General features: G+C 46.6%; 1 long non-coding RNA gene across 3 annotated transcripts in view; it reads left to right on the forward strand.

Annotated features, from left to right (window-relative positions):
* The window catches only part of LOC136018145 (uncharacterized), a 360,185-nt gene that overhangs the window by 213,010 nt on the left and 128,526 nt on the right, over positions 1-18,649 (forward strand). The gene's annotated exons all lie outside the window — the stretch shown is intronic.

Here is an 18,649-nt window from a genome sequence, read left to right on the forward strand (position 1 = left end):
TCCTGCTGAAGTCTCTCAGATGTCATGCTACACTAAAGGGCTCTTGGTGACACAGTGGTGCCTCTGGGCCTGCGAGTTCTGGCTCAAAGCTGGGCACACCAAAGGTTTTGGTAAGTGACAGTAACAAACCCCTGCAGCTGCTGCGTGTGGAGGGTGCGCGTTAACGGCTAAATGTCACTGCTGGAACGGCGAGGCTTGAATTTCAGCTCGCTTGGTGTAATTTTCTGTCCTCACTTCGCAACTGATGCTTCCCCAAGAGCGGTCCGAAGATGGTGTTTGCCTGTGGGAAATGAGAGGGGAAGGGATGTGGATTAAGAAACCAGCACTCTTGCCAAGACAGTTTTAGAGCTGTTAAATGTGTTCGGCTATCACTTTACCACTGAGCTTCAAAGAGAAGCATCTACAGAGCAAGCAGAAAGTCTCCTGGGGGCCCTTGCTTGACAGGGGCATTTCAGTAATGGTTCCAGCTGAGGAACATCACCATTCTGCAAAGGATCTAACCTGGGTCTAACCAGCAGTTACACCAGGGGCTCCCAGCATCCTGCCAGATCTGCTTCTGTGCGCGGAAGACATCACTGTTGTCTTCATGCCGCAGTCACTGGTGTCTCACTAGTGGGTATCACCAGAGGCACGAAGCTGCTCTTTCTCAGAAGATAGATCCTGGCTTTGACGTCAGGGAACAGTGGCTGCACTTTGATTGCAAAAGGAGCTCCTGGGACTCTCCAGATAGGGTAACTCAGCTGCTCGCTGCAGCCTGGGAGCTGTTTGTGGCCTGACACTGAGCAGCCTCATGCTAAAATGTTCTCACTCCTCATTGAGAATCCATGTGTGCTGCTCTCCCCTGCTCTCCCACGCGTGTGCAGGTGGAAGCAGCAGTTACAAGGGTGTCTGAGGACTCACTGCACTCAATTCTGTTGCTCTCTACAGTGCTTTGAAAGACTGTTTCCTCCAGTATGAAAATAAGAAGTAGTTTGGCATTCCCTTCTTCTCTTCCATATTGCTTCATTCCTGGACTTCCTTTCCAGCAGCTATTCATAGAATCATAGAATAGTGTGGGTTGGAAAGGACCTCAAGATCATCCAGTTCCAACCCCCCTGCCATGGGCAGGGACACCTCTCACTAAACCATCCCACACAAGGCTCTGTCCAACCTGGCCTTGAACACCACCAGGGGTGGAGCGCTCACAACTTCCCTGGGCAACCCATTCCAGTGCCTCACCACCCTCACAGTAAAGAGCATCTTCCTTATATCCAATCTATTCCTCCAGCCAAGCCCAGGGGAATTTTACAGCTTTTTCCAATATTCTGTCCAGAGACACCACATTTTTCTTCCCATTTTCCTGGTATAAAACAACATTTATTTGGTGACTAAGAACTACATTCCTCAAATCTGAATCCTGATTTATGACTACAGTCAGCCCTGGTGACAGCCTATGTGTGACTGCTGCACCATGCAAGCTCCCATGTCAGTGCTGGGACTGTTCTAAGGTTGCTCCATGGCTCACTGGGCTGTGGTCCCATCATAGGACACATCTCTGGGCACCCAATGGCTACACTGCAGTGATGCATAAGGCAATATACAGTTTATAACCTTTCTGCTCTGTGAGACAGTGTTAGCTAGTGGGGCTTAAAAGGATGATTTGGAGATCTGTGTGTAAATAGAAACAGGCAATGCGAACCTCACGTATGATGGATACTTACTAGCTTATAAATATGGGGTTTTAATCACAGAAAACACAGCAGGAACTTCCCAGAGTTGGGCAAGGGTTTTTCTCCTTTATGTCTTATTTGAAGGAAAGTGGATTTTATTCTGTTAGCTTTTGGACCAAATAATTTACAGATAGTTCATAGAACCCCAGACTGGTTTGGGCTGGAAGGGGCCTTAAAGCTCATCCAGTTCCAACCCCTGCCACGGACAGGGACCCCTTCCACTGGAGCAGCTTGCTCCAAGCCCCTGTGTCCAACCTGGCCTTGAGCACTGCCAGGGATGGGGCAGCCACAGCTTCTCTGGGCACCCTGTGCCAGCGCCTCAGCACCCTCACAGGGAAGAGCTTCTGCCTTATCTCTAACCTCAATCTCCTCCCTGCTATCTTAAAGCCATGGCAATAGTGAGTTAATTTTGTTCTGGTCTCCACCTCCTTCTCTCTCTGTAACTAAGTTCCTGAAGGTGCAGATGTTTGTGTGCACCAGTGGTACTCCAAAAGATTAGAAGTGCCATCTACCTACTTACCTGCCTGCCTATCTGTCTTCTCTCAGCACCTCCCCTTGCCACAGCCACCCACTACTCACTTACCCTTGGGACAGTTGTTAAGCCAAGTTATAATCACAGACTTTCACTCAGGTTTCCTCTCTGGAAATCAGCCAGCATAGGAGAGCAAAACCAGTATGAACATCTTTTCTTTGCACATCTTACTTGATCTGCAGCGCAACAGGGCTTTGTCAAACTACTCCATAGAGGAATAAAGCCAGCCTAAATCACCATGCTTTGCAAGCACTCTTAAGGGCTGATGAGAACTACTTGTACACACATACTAGGCTGCCAAGATGAAGCCTTTCCACTGCCCATCTGCCATTAGATGGCAGCAACTGAACGTGGAATAAAGACAAATGCAGCTCTGGAGCCCGATTTATCCCGTGGCTTGAGCAGGGATTTCAAGCTTTTCGCTTCTAGGTCAATGGTTCAAATCCGGCCCAGGTCAGGAGGGGCCAGAGATCTTTATAACCAGGCAGCTGCTCAGCGGCCCGAGCGAGGGCAGTCTGCAGCATCCGATCCTGTGGATGAGTGCCCATCCCATCTCTGGCACTAACGGGTACCCTCTTGATAGAACAACAAAGAGGAGGAAGATGCTCCAAAAAGACTGAATTCTCCTCCCTGCACTCCAGATGATTCGGCCAAGGGGAGCACTCCTCTCTGTGCACGAGCCTGCCCTCGGTAATGATGCCAGAAGAATGTGTTGGCTCCGTTCCTCCTGTAAGCAAATAACTGCCCAAAATGATCTCATCCCGGACAGGAGGGTGACAGTTGGGGTCTTTTCGGCAGATAGAATTGTTATTAATTTGGGCTGTGATATTCAGATAGACGAGTGACGGCGCCACGAAATCCCATCGAACATGTTGTAACACCTATGTTATTTACAGCCTCCCGAGCTGCAGGGACAAACCCCATCCAGCACTGCCTTACAAGGTGACCTAATTTGGAAAAGAGAACAGATAGAGAGTTTTCTCACGTTAGGAGATACCTCACTGTGACTCCTTCCCTTACAAATTCAAAACCCTAAGAGGGACTGGAGCAACTGATTCTCTCCAGAGAAACCCATGAGATAAGACATGAGCCTAGCAAGCACGTGATTGTGATATAGTTCAAGCCCGAGTGTGTATCGCTCAGCTTGCTCTGTTCAGATTTAAAGAGCGTGTCACTACGTAAATCCCTTTGGGCAGCTGGGCACCCCTCCAAAGCACAGATTTCCCTTGCTGCTAATGAATCAGCCTCTTTTGCTAACTTACCTCCAAAGCTCGTTTACTTGGAAACCAAAGGAGCTTAGGGAACAGGGTTCTCTCCATGCATAACAATGACCTATTTTAGATCCTTCTCCTCACGCGGTCATGGAGAAGGGGCAGCAAGAGAGAGTGCTTCTATCCAAAAGGCATTTCCTGGAATCGGTCCTAAACAATGCTGGGCTATTTCCATTTTGAGACCTGACATTTCGTGGTGCCAATGCCGCCACGCAACAGAAAATGCCCGTCTGAGCCAGGAATGGGATCCAGCCGTCTCATTCCAAGGACGCGCACCCAAGGCCTCTGCATACATAGCTGTTATTCTTACAAACAGCCCCCTTCGCATGGAAATCGGTAGCACGGAATGGGAATGCTTCACAGCAGTCCCGGAGCAGGGTGGCAAGTGGGACCAAGGGCATGTTTTGCACCTCTAGGCATGTTTACATCGCTGGGCTTTCTCAGGTATCATAACCAATATAGTACAGGAAACAGCCATGCATTAGGGAATCTGTCCTTCCTCACCAAGCCCTGTGCTGCTGGAAAGATGTATCTGGTATCCCAACAAGGAATGCTTGAAAACAGGAACTGTTTCATGTTCCATCTCATCCCCAAGGTGTCAGCTACGGCCTGAGCCCAGGAAGCAGCCTAACACTGCATGGTTTCCCCATTTTTTTCTTAAAGAAATGTTCGCTGCTGCTAATTCCCGAGTTATTTTCATTGATGAGTCACATCTAAACTCTTCCATTACTTTGGCTACCAGCACATTCAGCTCTCTTAGTGACACACAGCACAAGCCTTTTTCCTGCGCTCCTGAAACAGCCCTATTCTTTGCTGCCCTTGCAGGGTCCACATCTCTCCATCACTGACGGCTAAGGCTACTGAGTCAGAGAGAGAGAAAATAACAATAATAATAGAGTTCTCCTAGCTACCAAGAAGCAGCTATTCATTCGGCTTCATCTCCTGGATTTACTGATGGCAACACCAAATAGGCTCTATTCAGGTAATGTCATTTTCAGCATTAAAAATGGACTCATCTTCCTGACCCCTGAAAATGCAATAAGATATCACGATGAATGATTACTCTTAGTCATCTCAGCATGCTTAATTTAGCATAACTGCACCTTTGCTAAGGAACAAGATGACTCTATTTGTGCCAAGCACTGAAATTAGTTCCCTGTAGTGCACATCAGAACATGAGTAAAAGCTGGCAGTACTCAGTGTTTCTCTGGCTCCCAGTTTGTAGTGAGCACTTCAAGATAACTTGCAGAACCATTCAGGAATATGTTACAGCTGGAATATCTTGATCCAGGACATGGTCTTGTGACTGGTAACTCTGGGTTTTTAGGTGCCTTGAGTATGATGGAGGCAGCAGTTGGAAGCCTTTCTTATGGGATGAAGAAGTAGGTACAGGAGCATCATTTCTGCCATTCAGTTGGTATCTGAATGGTGTCTTGAAGTAAGGTGGCAATCGTTTTACTGCATGTTTTTTGTAGCTGTTAAAATAAACCATCTTTCAAACCCACTCAGTTTTGCATAATTGTTGGGCACTATTGACTATATTTGGAGCTATATTATTGCCCCAAGGAAAAGGAACAAAACTCTCATCCAGCATCCTTTCCCCACAGAGAAATGCCTCTTATTTAAAAGGAATTAAATCTAGACAGTTATTCCTTAGGGCACAGCTGTGCTGAAGTGGTTTTATTAAATGACTTACAAATGAGCACTTTGAAACACCTTTCTGGTTTGTTGGGCTATTTCCTCAGGCCACTGTTTCCTTCTTGCCTTTTGCTGAGCTGTGTTATGAGTCTTTACATTGGATTACTTAGCTGTTTGCTGCTGCAAATAACAGCAAACTTTCCTGTCTGAGCTCCTTCCAGAAAAGCTGGATCTTTCTGGAGAAGGGATCTGTGAAGCCCAAAAGTTATAGTTTAGGAAAACAAGGAACACAGTCAAAGTGGTTTGGGCAGGTCTAAATAGCAGAGGGAATTAGTCAAGGAAGAAGAAACCCCTTCACTCCCAAGTTATCAATTATAGTTGTATGCAGGGCAATAGTGGCTAGGAGTCATTAGAAGCTAAGGATTGCTTGGTGGCATCGGGAATGAGTTGTTGGTCTCAGTTCAGCTCCTGTTTGACGGGTGTCCCAGAGATCACCATGAGAAATGGCCTCAAGCTTGGCCCAAGTCTACAGGTGGTGGCAGAAAACACAGGCTCAAAGCTCAGTCTTCATACTATACAAAGACTAAGCACAGACACATTCATTACCAAAAAGATGCTTTTTAAAGCATATTTATAGCTATAGACTTTCAGGAGCATCTTTCAAAGCCGTTTTCTAGCAAGGCAGGTGTAGTTTGTGTAGCCTGTCACAAGGCTTGCCCAATCCATACGCAAACTGCACATAGTTATTATGCGAATGCACTTTAATCCTCAAACATCCCAACACAAAACTCCCATGACACAGCACTTAGACCTTTTGGAAACCATGGGAGACACCAAGCTCAACCCAACTCAGCCTTTCTCCTCTCCACCCCATGTCTGAACATGAGGCACACACCAATCCATCTCTGACAGCACCCTCTTCACCCAGCCAACTCTTGGTCACCTGGGAAACATCATATTACCATTGCTGTAGATCAGACACACGGAACTGGTACAGATAACCTTTTACATGCAGAATGTGTTTGTCAGTTGTGTAGCTGCAAAGATGTATTAGTAGCATGAGAATAACAGAGACATGTTTTCTCCCTCAGTAGTGCTTTCTATCCAAGGACCCTTGGGCAATTTACAGGCTTCCTTAAGCAGGTTATTTGCAAGTAGTATATCAAAATGAAGATAAATGTTACATAAATGTCCTGATTCTGTTATTATTAAGGCCAAAAAGGCAGGTTATGGATCCAGACTCGTTCTCCATCAGACTACAGGGCAGTGCAAATAGTGAGTTTTTACTTCTCCCCATCCATTAAAACACATTCCCGTGCTCCTTCCCAGCTGTGGGCCTGCACACCCATAAACTCTTGCTCACCTTCCCATTTATTTGTGCAAGCCCAAATCTCAACCTCTCCTCAGTGAAAACCACCAGCAACAACTTGTTCAGCATCTCCAGTTCTGTTTCAGTCACGACTTTTCTCCTTTCTCTCCCACACACCAAGCAAAGCACCAAATTCCCTCTCGTTTCTTTTCCCCACCAATGCATTCTCCTCCACAGGCAGGAGAAGGGGACAATCACCACAGCCCTGAGCTCATCCTTAGCCTCTGCAGCCCTGCTCAGAGCATCTCACCTACAGGAAGAGAGAATCAAGGGGGAAATGGTGTGTCCCTGCTCTGCAGCTCATCAGCCTTTCCATGTGTTAGGTAGGTTTGCAGCAGCCTGTTACAGCTCTGCAACAGAGGCTGATCAGGTTCATCTGGGGCTATGCCAGGCTCTCCTGAGAAAAAAGGTATTTATTTATAACTTGTGAGATGGAAAACTGGTTTCTATATTTAATAGGAGGTGCTCCAAGCTCATTAAGCCTAAATGTATTGGGCTCGGGGACTTGTTGGGTTCTTTACTGAGTATGATCTATTACACTTACATATTTCTAGGTCTAATCATTCGTGGATCCAGGTTCTAACAGCACAACCATTGACTGCTTAGAGAGGGGCTAATCTATGCTCAAGCCCTCAGAACATCCAGACTTAGAATGGTACAGTCTGGAGAAATGGGAGACGGGAACTTCCAAGGTTTTGCTGAGTCTTGTTTTAATTTTGAAGAAAGAAAACTGCTATTTGAATACACTTTTGATGCTGTGTGCTGCAGCCATAGGTACCGCTTGAACCCCTGTCCTATGACACTATAGGTATCTTCTGCTTCTTGAAGCCAAATTCAAGGGCACACTCCCATCTAAACAGCAAGGATAACTTGCTTGTTTCTGGTATAGAAACACTGTTCCAGATCATTTGGGGGGATGCATGCTTTGAAGGAGGTTTGTCTAAGTATTTCTCACAGCTGGGAAGTCACCAGATACCTGCAGCCAGGTGATGCAACAGCTGCCATGCACATCTGCAGACCACAGCTGGATGCCAGCAGATGCTTTGCTCACAGCTGCTGCTGGTGCCAATGCAATGCAGCATCCCTGGGGTCAGCCTTCTGCAACCGTAACACAAAGGCACAAGGCACTGTGAGAGGAGGGCTGTCAAACACGGGCGCAGATGGAAGGAATAAAGCTGTGACGATCTCCCGGCCCCAGCCTGGGTAAGTTGCATTCTTCAGCTTTGCATCACCATTTCTTCTCCAAAGGTTTGCAGTGCTGATCTCCCTGCCCTGCCATGAGCTGCTGCAACATTCAGTCCCAGACACGGGTACATTCCAGGAGCAGGGGACACTATTTCTGTGTGTTGCCTTCTACTCGGACCAGCTGAGCTTGTTTTGAACCTCACTTTCTATCTGTGAAAGACTTTGGGGGTACTTTGCTAAAATACATCCACAGATCTCCCTTTACAACCTGGGTTGTGTTTCCCTTATGGTACATTTAAGGAAGCTGAGAAGCAAGGAGTTCTATCTAACTCCTGCGGAGCTACAGATGTACCAGCAGAAGACTTCAAACAGTTCCTTGTTTAAAGTCTGTAAGCCCTAGACTCTATCTCCTTCCATTGGTCCCTGATCTCTTCTTGTCCAGTTCCTTCTCCCTCATAATGAGGAACAAGTCTCCAGGCTCAGGCTCTAACCTGGAGATCTCATCCCGACAGAGTATCTGGGCTTGACACGTCCAAGTAGCTTAGAAATCTGATTACATGCAAGTATATATATGTAAGATTACAACACCCAAGACCAATATCATTCTAGGAAATCTTGTTCCTTCATTCACAGCCTGGACAAGGGGAAAAGACAGCATGTTCTGCTTGGCATGCCACCACCCATTTGGTGCATGGAAACGCTGGGTTCCTGAATGTAAGAAGTGCATGTGCCAAGCCTGCAAGAGTGGATCAAGAGCCTGCCCATGGGTATACAGTCCACGTGCTGCCCCTGTGTCTCATACCAATATACTGAGAGCAGCCGTCACATGCCTCGGCTTTTGAGGAATCTGCATCCTCAATATTACCTAAACCTCTCCGTGCCTCTGGCCACAAGCAGAGCTATTGCTTCCCTTTATCAGCAGCGAGTGGTTTATATTAGATTCAAAGCCCTTCTGATTCAGAAACAAGGAGAAGTCGGAGCACATGTTATATGCTAAGTAGCTATTTAAAGTGTTTTCCAAAAGCTTCCGTATGACCCTGAAGGATATTGGCACCACTGCACACTTGAGAGGCAGCATGGTCCAGCTATTGGAAAAGACAGTTTGGAAGAGATCAGGCAGAGCCTACATTTACATGTGCTGCTCGTTTGAGCAGCCGTTCAGTCTTCTGTGTTTTCTCACTTATGATACCAGGATAATCACAGTTAATAACTGATTGTGGTAAAGCTTTCCTGAACATCAAAGTGAGAAAACCTGCAGACGCATCTGAGATTGCATTTATGGATTTTTACTCCATTAGTAGTTAACTTCTGCCACAAATAGGACCCAAACCAGCTTTGATATCTTAAGGCAAGATCTATTTATGTATCTCTGTGCTAAGCAAAAAGCAGAGCCCTTGCAATGATGGACAGACAAGTTTCTGTGTTTGGACATGCAGGCTAATAGAGCACCAAACTGCTGAGCACCGCGTGGTTAATGCTCCACCAAAGAGAAGCACTGGGGTGAATGGAGCCTGCCCTGCTCCATGTGGAAACTCTGAGCTGGCAGCAAAGCAGTTCAGAGTAACAAGAGCCATAATAGGTATGCAGGTCCTGAGCTTTCCATATCTGTGAGCGGAGCCCGCGGCAGCAGTGCATTACATCTTGTGATCTGCTCTGTAATAGTAAGCCTGAATGGACACTGACATTAAGGCTGGAGGGGGGAAATGTATTGCAGTGTGCAGTCTGCGATGAAGGTAATCATTTAATGGGCTTTGGAAGAATTTGCACCCTCCCAGAGAACTCTGGCTGTGAATGAGCACTGAAAGAGCTCCCTTCCCATCTGGAACACCAGGGACCAGTGCTCTCACTGAATACCAGGTCACAAGGCTAAAAAGAACACCAGAGAGACTCTTGCACAGGTGCAAAAAGGATCTTGCTGAAGTTCCCCTTACTTTTCGAATCTCTATATAATCAAACCTATTTCATTAACTGGAGCTGGGAGAGCCCTTCAGAAGTCCTTTGCCATTTTTCAAGCAAAATAGCTTAAAATAAAATAGGAAATGCTTCAATTCCACAAAGAGAGCACCTCCTAAAACATCTCTTTGGTACGGCAGACAGCCACTATCTTGTCACTGCCAAAATCAAGCTATGTCTGCAGATGCACTGTAAGCATCCCTTCTCCTTCTTTGCCTGCTTAAATATCCTTTGGGAATTTTTGTGTATTAATTGGGAATTAAGTGTATTAATTGCTGTCCATTAATACGCTTAATTGTCTATGTTGAAATGCCAACAAGCATCCAAGAAGACACAGTAAACTGGATTCCAGCTTGGGAACAGATTTCAGATACAGAGTTAATGATGTGTTAGGCCATCAGGCTTCAACAATGGAGTTCTTTGAAGGCATAAGCATCTACACACAGGTAGTTACAAGCAAAGGTGGCTTTTAGAGTTCCCTTTCCACTCTACTATTTACTAACTAGGATAAATACTGATGAGTTGAAGCAGGCTGGATCAAACCCATTCAACATGAGGAAGGTAAGAGAGTCAGGGGGAAATTCACCACCCATCTTAAACACTTCACTTGGACCCCTGTTAAATGCTTTCCTTTTTCTGCTGGCTATAGAAGGAATCTGCTTCAAACACTGAATTTTAAAGGGCAGCAAAAGAGACAATCCGAATTTTAGGAGAAAACATCTTCAGCACTAAGCAAAGTTCTCAAGTACACCCCATTAACTGAAGACAATTAGTGATTCTGTTCCAGTACTGGATGAAGTGGATTTATTCATCTCAAGTGTCAGTTTGAACCAAAATCCTGCATAGTGGTTATTCAGGTTCTACTCTACAGACCTATTTCAGAGATGCTCCTCTGGAGGCTCAGGCACTAAGCAGCACGAAATAAGACACTTACAAGTGGTAACTCATTTCCATCCTCATCAGTAACAGGGAATTAATGGCTAATGGTATTTTACCTAACTGTAATTACATAGTAAGTACAGTAATGAATGAAGCTGAGAAACAGGAGAGGCCTCATATGCAGAATTATCCAAATTACCCCATCCTTTTGGTTTCCTAAACAGTCAATCATGAAACCTCAGGAAAAAGGTTTTTAATACAAGGGATTTCTGCATTTTATTGCTTCTGTAGATAGATGCAGATGATGATAGATGTAGATGGTGATAGATGTAGATGTAGATAGATGCCAAGGAAGGCAGCATGCTTCCCCCACGGGGTCAGTGCTGCATTTGAAGCCCAGTTTATTGTTTTGCAGCTGAATCAGCTGTCTGGGCCAGTAGCTGGGATAACCTGTCGTATCAGAGGGTAAGAAACACAAAGGAAGTTTCTTGCTCTACTCACATCATCACTGTAAGCTGAGGTTTAAACAGGGTGTGCATTTTAAGCTTATATTAAACTTGATTAGCTTTGAAATAAATAGCCATCAATTCAACATATTTCTTGGGGCAAACTGGCCAGATAATGAGCACTATGTCTAAGTTACTGAAAGCGTATAGAACATGAAGTTAGTGCTGATTCATATTCATCAGGGGCATCTCTGGGTATAGCAGTCCCCCTTCTGCTGTCCCCAGAGAGCTTCATGTACCACTGAGAAGCACGAAGCTGTTTACTTCCTCTCCTATTCATCGCCTCCTCTGAAGGCTGTACTGGCAGGATGTCACTTCTATGTACCCACCATTAGTAGATACAGGAGCATAATGTGGATAGCCCCCTTTCCTGGAGGGACCCAGAGGCCTGACACCAGTAAAGAAGGACTGTGGTTTCCAACGAGTGTCACAGTGCAATTTGGGAATCTCTTCTCTGATTGAGACTCTTTGGGAATCTCAATCCCTCGGCAACTCCCCCTCTGCTGCCTTCCTAATGGCAAAACATCATTAATCAATGAGAGCACATCTTATTTGTCATGACCAGTGTTGTGGCCCAAAGCCTGGTCTCACCCACACTCTCCAGGGATAGCTAGAGAAGGACCCACTTGGTTAAAACACAGGCTGGACCATAGAGTGGTAAGAAAAGAAATGGATGGGTTGCTCCCAAGTTCCCAGACTCCAAACCTCACTCAAGTGGTAGCACCAGGAAAGCGGAGCTCAGGATGTGGAGAGAAAGAAGAGAACAAAGCCTTTGATTGTGTCCTGTAAGTAGCTGCAGCTTGACAACTCTCATTAGTGCCACTGAAGGAAACAGAAAGCCCCTGTGCACTCACACAGGTTTCTCCTTGTTGACAGGATTCTCACGTACCATCAGGCCCCTTGTTCGCAGGACTGGTTCACATCCTTCCTCCTCAGATGTATTCCCTTTCTCCATCCTCATTTCCCACTCACTCCTCCATTTCCTCTCATGACATCTCTCTGCCACTGTTTCTTGCGGCACCATCTGCCCAGGATGGACTGGTCTGGTTTCACGTCAACCCAAACTCTTCCTGAGAAGCAAGTGCATGATTTTAAGCAAGTCTAAAATCAAAGCTCAAGCTAATGATCAAAGGAAATAGACCTTCCTTTCCACCTGCCCCTGGCTCAGAATTCCCACCTGGCAGGCATTTATGACTGGCATGTATCTGCTGGATGTGCATTTCTCTCTACAAGCCAGTTCTTCCTCAGGTGTCTTTCACACGCAATCTCCAATGAAAACCTGTCACCTTTGTGTGACGGAGTGGAAGCCGTTCAGAGAGAACAAGCTTGGAAGCAGTGGGTTGGAAGGAAGAAAAACAGGGAAAGCTCCAGGATTGGAGGGGACTCATTGGAATCCCTGTCATCAACCCCCAAATGCTTCCAGTGCTGGGGAAGAAAGGAACGATGACCAATATTCTTCATGCTAAATAAACAGCCAGTGCTTCTCTGCCTCAGACCCTGCCCCTTCCATGGGGAATCCAACCAAGAACACACCCACAGGACACCCATCCGAACGCAGAGCGATAAAAGATCCCCGTTGCATAAAATCAATGCAGTGCAAATTTGCCCCGGCTTTAAGCCTGCGTTTGCAAGTGTATACGATATAGAGAAAAACCTCCAGAAAGGGAATCTCAGAAACCAAAACAGAGCTGCGTTACAGCCAGCTTCTCAATTCCCTCAGCGCCCTTTACTTGGGCAGCTTTCCAGCCAGTGTCAATGAAAGGTTTGCCTGAGTAGCAACCGGGTAAAAATAGACTCAGAATTATCAGGATTCGACCCAGCGCCTTTAATACACAGAAGGAGAGAGCCCAGCACACAAACACGCTCAGAGAGGGCAAACCTCAGAGCGATAATGAGGTTTGATTCTTCATCAGCCACAAGAATGTCCGCTATGCTCCCAGCAGAGCAGTGTCTGTATCTGATCGCTGCAGTGGTTTCACGCTGCACTTACATAAGGCAGTCGTTCCCATACAGTAATGGAAACAGACGGCATTTGCCACCGGTTATTTTTTGCAGCAGGCATTCTTTGCCAAGTTCCTCATGGGAAACAGTATGGCAGGGGAATGGCATTAGACTTCCCTTGTGCAAACACCGGGAAGGCTGTGAACAAGCAACACGCGATGGGGTTTGGAACTGTTGCACAAGCTCATGGCTCATCCTGCCCCCTTTACATGCCTGGATGGTCTCGTGCATTGAGATTCACTAAACAGAATAGATTTGGGGCTGGTGTCCAGAAAATAGCAGTCTCTGCACTGAGCTCCCCTCCTTTCCCAAAGCAAGAAGCCTCCAAAGCCTTTGCTGTGCTCCTTCTACCTGTGTCAGTGGGATTCAAACAATCCTTGGGGTGCAATCACCCTTCCCCATAAGTGCCATTATTTCACTGGTGTGTCTACTAGAAAAGCACCATCCTGTAGAGAATGAGCCCAAAGATGAGGTGACTCCTTCACTGAGCCCTGCACCCTGAAATAAATTACTAGGCAGAGGAAAATGAGAGTGCAGGGCTTTAAGCAACCTGCTCTAGTGGAAGGTGTCCCTGCCCATGGCAGGGGATTGGATCTGGATGAGCTTTAAGGTCCCTTCCAACCCAAACCCAAATACGTGGTTCAATGTCATTAAAGGGAACTGTTCAGTTAATATTGACATGAGCATTAACTATGCATACTGATGCACATTTGACAGTCTGGGCCGTAAGCTTGTGTTACACAGGACGCATGTCCTGTCTCACCCCACACAATGAGGTGAGACACAATGTCTCACCCCACATTTGCACAGCACTGAGAGCCTTGGTTTGGCATCCAGAGCACCATGCTCCGCAATTCATCCTGCCCAGTGCTGCCTGGGCACTGCTAACATCCAATCCTGCAACAACAGGGTCAGTGGAAGAACTGTGATGAAAGAGCTTAGGATGTGCCAGGAGGATAAGCTGGAAGGAGCCTCTGCAGGTTTTAGTGGCAGGGATCAGAAGATACCAATGGACTTTAAATCTGCCTCTTCTTTGTAACCCATAATGAGCTGTTTTTCTTGGTGCACAATCTCTTACCAACTCTGACGGAACGTAACAGGAGTTTGAGCATGTCTTTGGCTTCCAGCAAACACACACGCTTATTTTTTGCATCCTTGCTGGAAAGAACGGAGCAAACTGTACTGCAGGACTCTGTCACCTTAGGACATATGATCAACATTCACATGTGTCACATTCGGGCTTACACCAGCCTGTTAGCAGAGCAGGAATAGTAAAGGCAGTGAGAGATGAGCTGCATTTCCACAACCCTCCAGCTGTCAAGAGGAGCAGAGACTGACAGAAATAAGCTGCGTGGAAGAGACAGGCCAAACCAGAAATAATCCATCATGTGCCACGGTTTCCAGATTCCTGGGGATCTTTTCCGAGGAATCTGATGTCAGGCACGGAGCACGTCAGAACGACTTGCGCCTGGGTGATTTTCCATCTGTGGCTGCTGTTTCTGATGCTACACGCAGGGTTACCACTGACACGTATCGCTTTATGAACAGCTGGAGGAGCAGTGGCCGTTCCTTCGCGTACTGAAACCCACAAGACACACCATATCCATCTGCTAGCCTGTCACAGAGGCAAGGAGAGCACCTCCAGTGGGGTCTCATTGCTTGAGTGTGTCAGCGCCAGGCTGTACACGCAGTAATAGCCCCCTCCTTGTTTACACCCAGATAGACCTGAAGTCACAGAGAAGCTCCCAGAGCCCCACAGGTCCCCACTGCTGGTTATGTGACATGGAAGTACAGTTCCTCATGCACTGACTGAGGCAGCTGTGGCTCCAGATCCACGCAACCGCCTTGAGAAACATCGAGGCATTAATGAGGGGAGGCAAGAAAGCAGCCAGAGAGAGGCAGATTGGTTGTTCCTCAGTCCAAGTGGGCTATTTTGGGGGGAGAAGTAGCTCTAAGTTTCCAATATCTGGTCTGAGCACCAAAATAGCCCTTGGGGAAAGCAGCAGCACAAGAGGACAGTGATCTACACAAACCTGGGATGGTTTAGTGTGATGGTGGGATGGTTTAGCGTGAGGTGTCCCTGCCCATGGCAGGGGGGTTGGAACTGGATGATCTTGAGGTCCTTTCCAACCCAAACTATTCTATGATTCTATGAAACCTCCTCCTCACCTTCCCTGCTACAAACTGCCTAGAGTGGCACACAAGATGGGGCACCCGTTTCTACACCCCTCCCTCCATCACATCAGCATTGCATTTAGTCCTCAATATACCCAGCTATGTGTACAACACCCAGCTTTGCAGGAATGCCCAAATACCTCTCAGAGAGCTTCAGTCTGTCTTAAGGGTGTCCAAAGGATAAGGACATCCATCACACTGGTCACATTCAAAGGCACAAAGACCAAGTCTTACCTGGACAGACCCAGCTGCTCCTGTCCACCTGCCTCTGCCACCAGCTCTTACGCATGGGGGCAAGCTCTAGAAGATCCCTTTGTTAAAATCTTTTGGAAGCAACAAAGGCCCCGAACTTCCTTATCATCATTTCTGTCTATTGACAACCATGTCAGATAGTCTAACTCGTTATGAGGAGAAAAGGATCCACGCGAAGGAGGCACTTCAAGTGAAATTGGTACAGTTAAGATTATTTGGGAAAGCAGAATGCCCTCAGGAAATAACAGTGTTAACAGCTAGCCAGCTCCATCTCATTTCTGTTTGCTGTGTGGTTGGAGGTACAGCACACAAGCATTAGAAGGTGTGGATAGATGCAACTCTCACACGTTCAGAGGTACAACACTCAAGGTCAGCCGCAGAGCCACTGAACCAGGAATTAAAAGGTACCCAAGAAATGCCACCCGGCCAAGGAAAACGCAGTCGCATTTCCCAGCCACGTGCCCCAGCTGAACTTTCTGTTCCCTCCTGTCATTTAATCCCAGTTTTTCCCAAGTGATCGGAGTGCTTCAAAGGAAACTGCTCACCAGAGTGCCCAGGAGCTGCACAGCCCTCCTGTTCCAAGTCCAACGCCTCCTGAGCCTTTCATACCATTTAAAGGGCCTTATGGGCATAGTTTAGGGGCTAAGTAATCCTTTGCAGCATTCAGTGCAACAAGTTCGCTGCCTTCCATGATTTCAGCTGGTTTCCCTTCCCTTATCCACTTCCTCATTGCTGTTCTTCCACAAAGTCATGCTGCCATCCTCTGTTGCTAATTTCCTTTTCCAAGTGAAATTACCCTTCTTTCCCCCCTCCAAGCCTTCTAAGCTTCTTTTCTCTCTTCCCATTCAGTTGCTGCAATCGAGTTCCTCTGGCCAACTAGATTCAATGAATGAATTCCTGCACTGGGAATGTCAGCTCTCTGCCTACTCAAGTGCACTCCCTGTTCACACAAAGAGAATTAGGTCATCTGATTGCAAGTAAAAACAGAAAATGCTATAGAATTGGTGATCCAGTTTACCATGACCCGCGTTTGTGTCACTACCTGTATCACTGATGTTCTGATAAGTATGAGTAGGGCTCAGTCAGCATAAGCAGGTTCCTGCAAAGTAAAACATCATCCCATGTTTGAGATGGAGCCCTTCCATCATCCTCGCCTGCTAGGAGGAATGAAGGTGACAGTAGGACTGTTGCAGTTAGAGGGGTTATTTGGCTTATTTTCCCTGATGTAATTCCCACATTTCCAAGCACAGGAAATGCAGTTTCCTCCAGGCCCTACAGAAGAAAGCTTTGTCTCTCCTTGCTTCATTCCCTAATGCTGCCACGTGGTACAAGAGCCGGACAGTTCAGCCTTCCATATCTTCGGCTGTTTATTGTCTCTGCACCACAAGCCAAAATGGTCACAGAAACAGAGCTTTTTAGTAAAAGTAGATAATAAGAAGCTATTCTATCTAGAGGCGGGTTTGGAGGCAAACCCTTCACTTCTTAATCAGGAAACTCAACGCCCTCTGAAGTCAACAGCCCAACCTATTGCCACTACCTCCCAGCTCTGGCAAAGGAGCTGAGGGTCGTAATTCTCATCAATTCCACCACCAATATTTGGTTTTTCAGTGACTCACTTGGACCCGGCAGGGAATCCCAGAGGAGAATCCAGGCATGGAGATCCCATAACATCAGCATGCTTATTTTTCTTTCGAGTAACTTCATCTAATGTGCTCCCACCCAAACCTTTCCCCCTTGAAATGGGACTTTTATGCTAATAAATAGCCTAATTCCAGCTCCAACTCCTTTCTCCATCTCTTACGGGGCTCCCTTGGAAGTCTTGGGCTCGCCAGCATTAGGGATTAGACTGTACATGGCTGTCCTAGCACAGAACAGAGGGAACATCATGTAATTTCCATTTTTCTCCCGGTTGTGCTCTTTCAAAGCCCCACACTACTTATGGTTTCCACGCCACATATTCTCCTGCCCGTTGCCATGGTGCAGCCACTGGTTTGTCATTAATATTGTGGGTAACTTCAGATCCTTGACCTCAGGGCTTTCAGAGCTTTTCATGGTGTATTTTCCTCTCGATTGAATTGCTCTGCATTCCCAAGCACAGCTAAAACAAAAATAAAACACTGCTGCTTTTGAATGGGGAAAATTCATTTCACAAAGCCAGGCTAGCAAAGGCTGGAAACCCATTGAAGAACAGCAGATTAAAAGGAAAACAGCCATTCTCTGCAGATGTAGCAACTGCGGCGTGGATTTAAATTTACCTACAGCATCCGAATCAAGCTATGGTGCCCAGGGTCCATGCATGAACTCAATATCTGGCTCAGTTCTGACTCTAGGAATATGCCACCCCACTACCAGCAGAACTCAATCAGTCTATAAACTCTCAGCCATCAAGTTTCACACCCGTTTTGAGAAGCACAGAGTTCCCAGACTGTGGATGGGAAGACTGAGTTACAAGGAAGAGGAAGTGAAATGATGGATGCAGCTCATGGTTTCCCATGAGGCTTTTGCCCTGCCTTCGTTTGTGTCCTTGCCTTAAGGGGCTACAGCGGTGTTTGCATACCTAGGAATACCTTATTTCCACAGCAGGGCTGTGCAAATGCTTTTGTACCTATGTTTTTTCCCCAGTGGGATTATTACCTAGACAGCAATTGGTAAGTCAAATGCTACCTGTCATGCTTTATATTCAAACTTTGCATTTACTAAGAGCAGCATCTCATCTTAAGCACCTTTGAATGCTGACGGTAATTCTCACTTCAGAAAGCAGCCCATTTCTAAACCCTGTTAGAAATCAGCACATATCAACAGCCAATTGCCAAAGCTAAACTACCCTTCAAGTTATCAGGTTTTCAAGACTGCCTGCACTCGAAGATGCTGTTTTCATATGAGCTCTTTCTGTTAAATGAGATTCCGGAAACACGGATTTGCATTAAAAAGGCCTAAGCCGTGGCATTGCTGAAGAACCAACCCTCCTGCCCAGCCTGGTACTAGTGTACTTGGTGAGGGGCACTTCAGCATATCAAACCCCAAGGGAAGAGCAGCACCGGCCTTTTCCCTTTTTTCTGTAAGGAAAAGTGAATCTGTTACCTATTTGGGGAATATGCTTCAGAAGCTGCAAACCAAATGCCTGAATCTACACGCAATGTGATACTGCACACATCTGGCAGGCAGCTCTGTGCACTTAA

This window comes from Lathamus discolor, chromosome 7, assembly GCF_037157495.1.
Source record: "Lathamus discolor isolate bLatDis1 chromosome 7, bLatDis1.hap1, whole genome shotgun sequence".
Taxonomy (NCBI): Eukaryota; Metazoa; Chordata; class Aves; order Psittaciformes; family Psittacidae; genus Lathamus; species Lathamus discolor.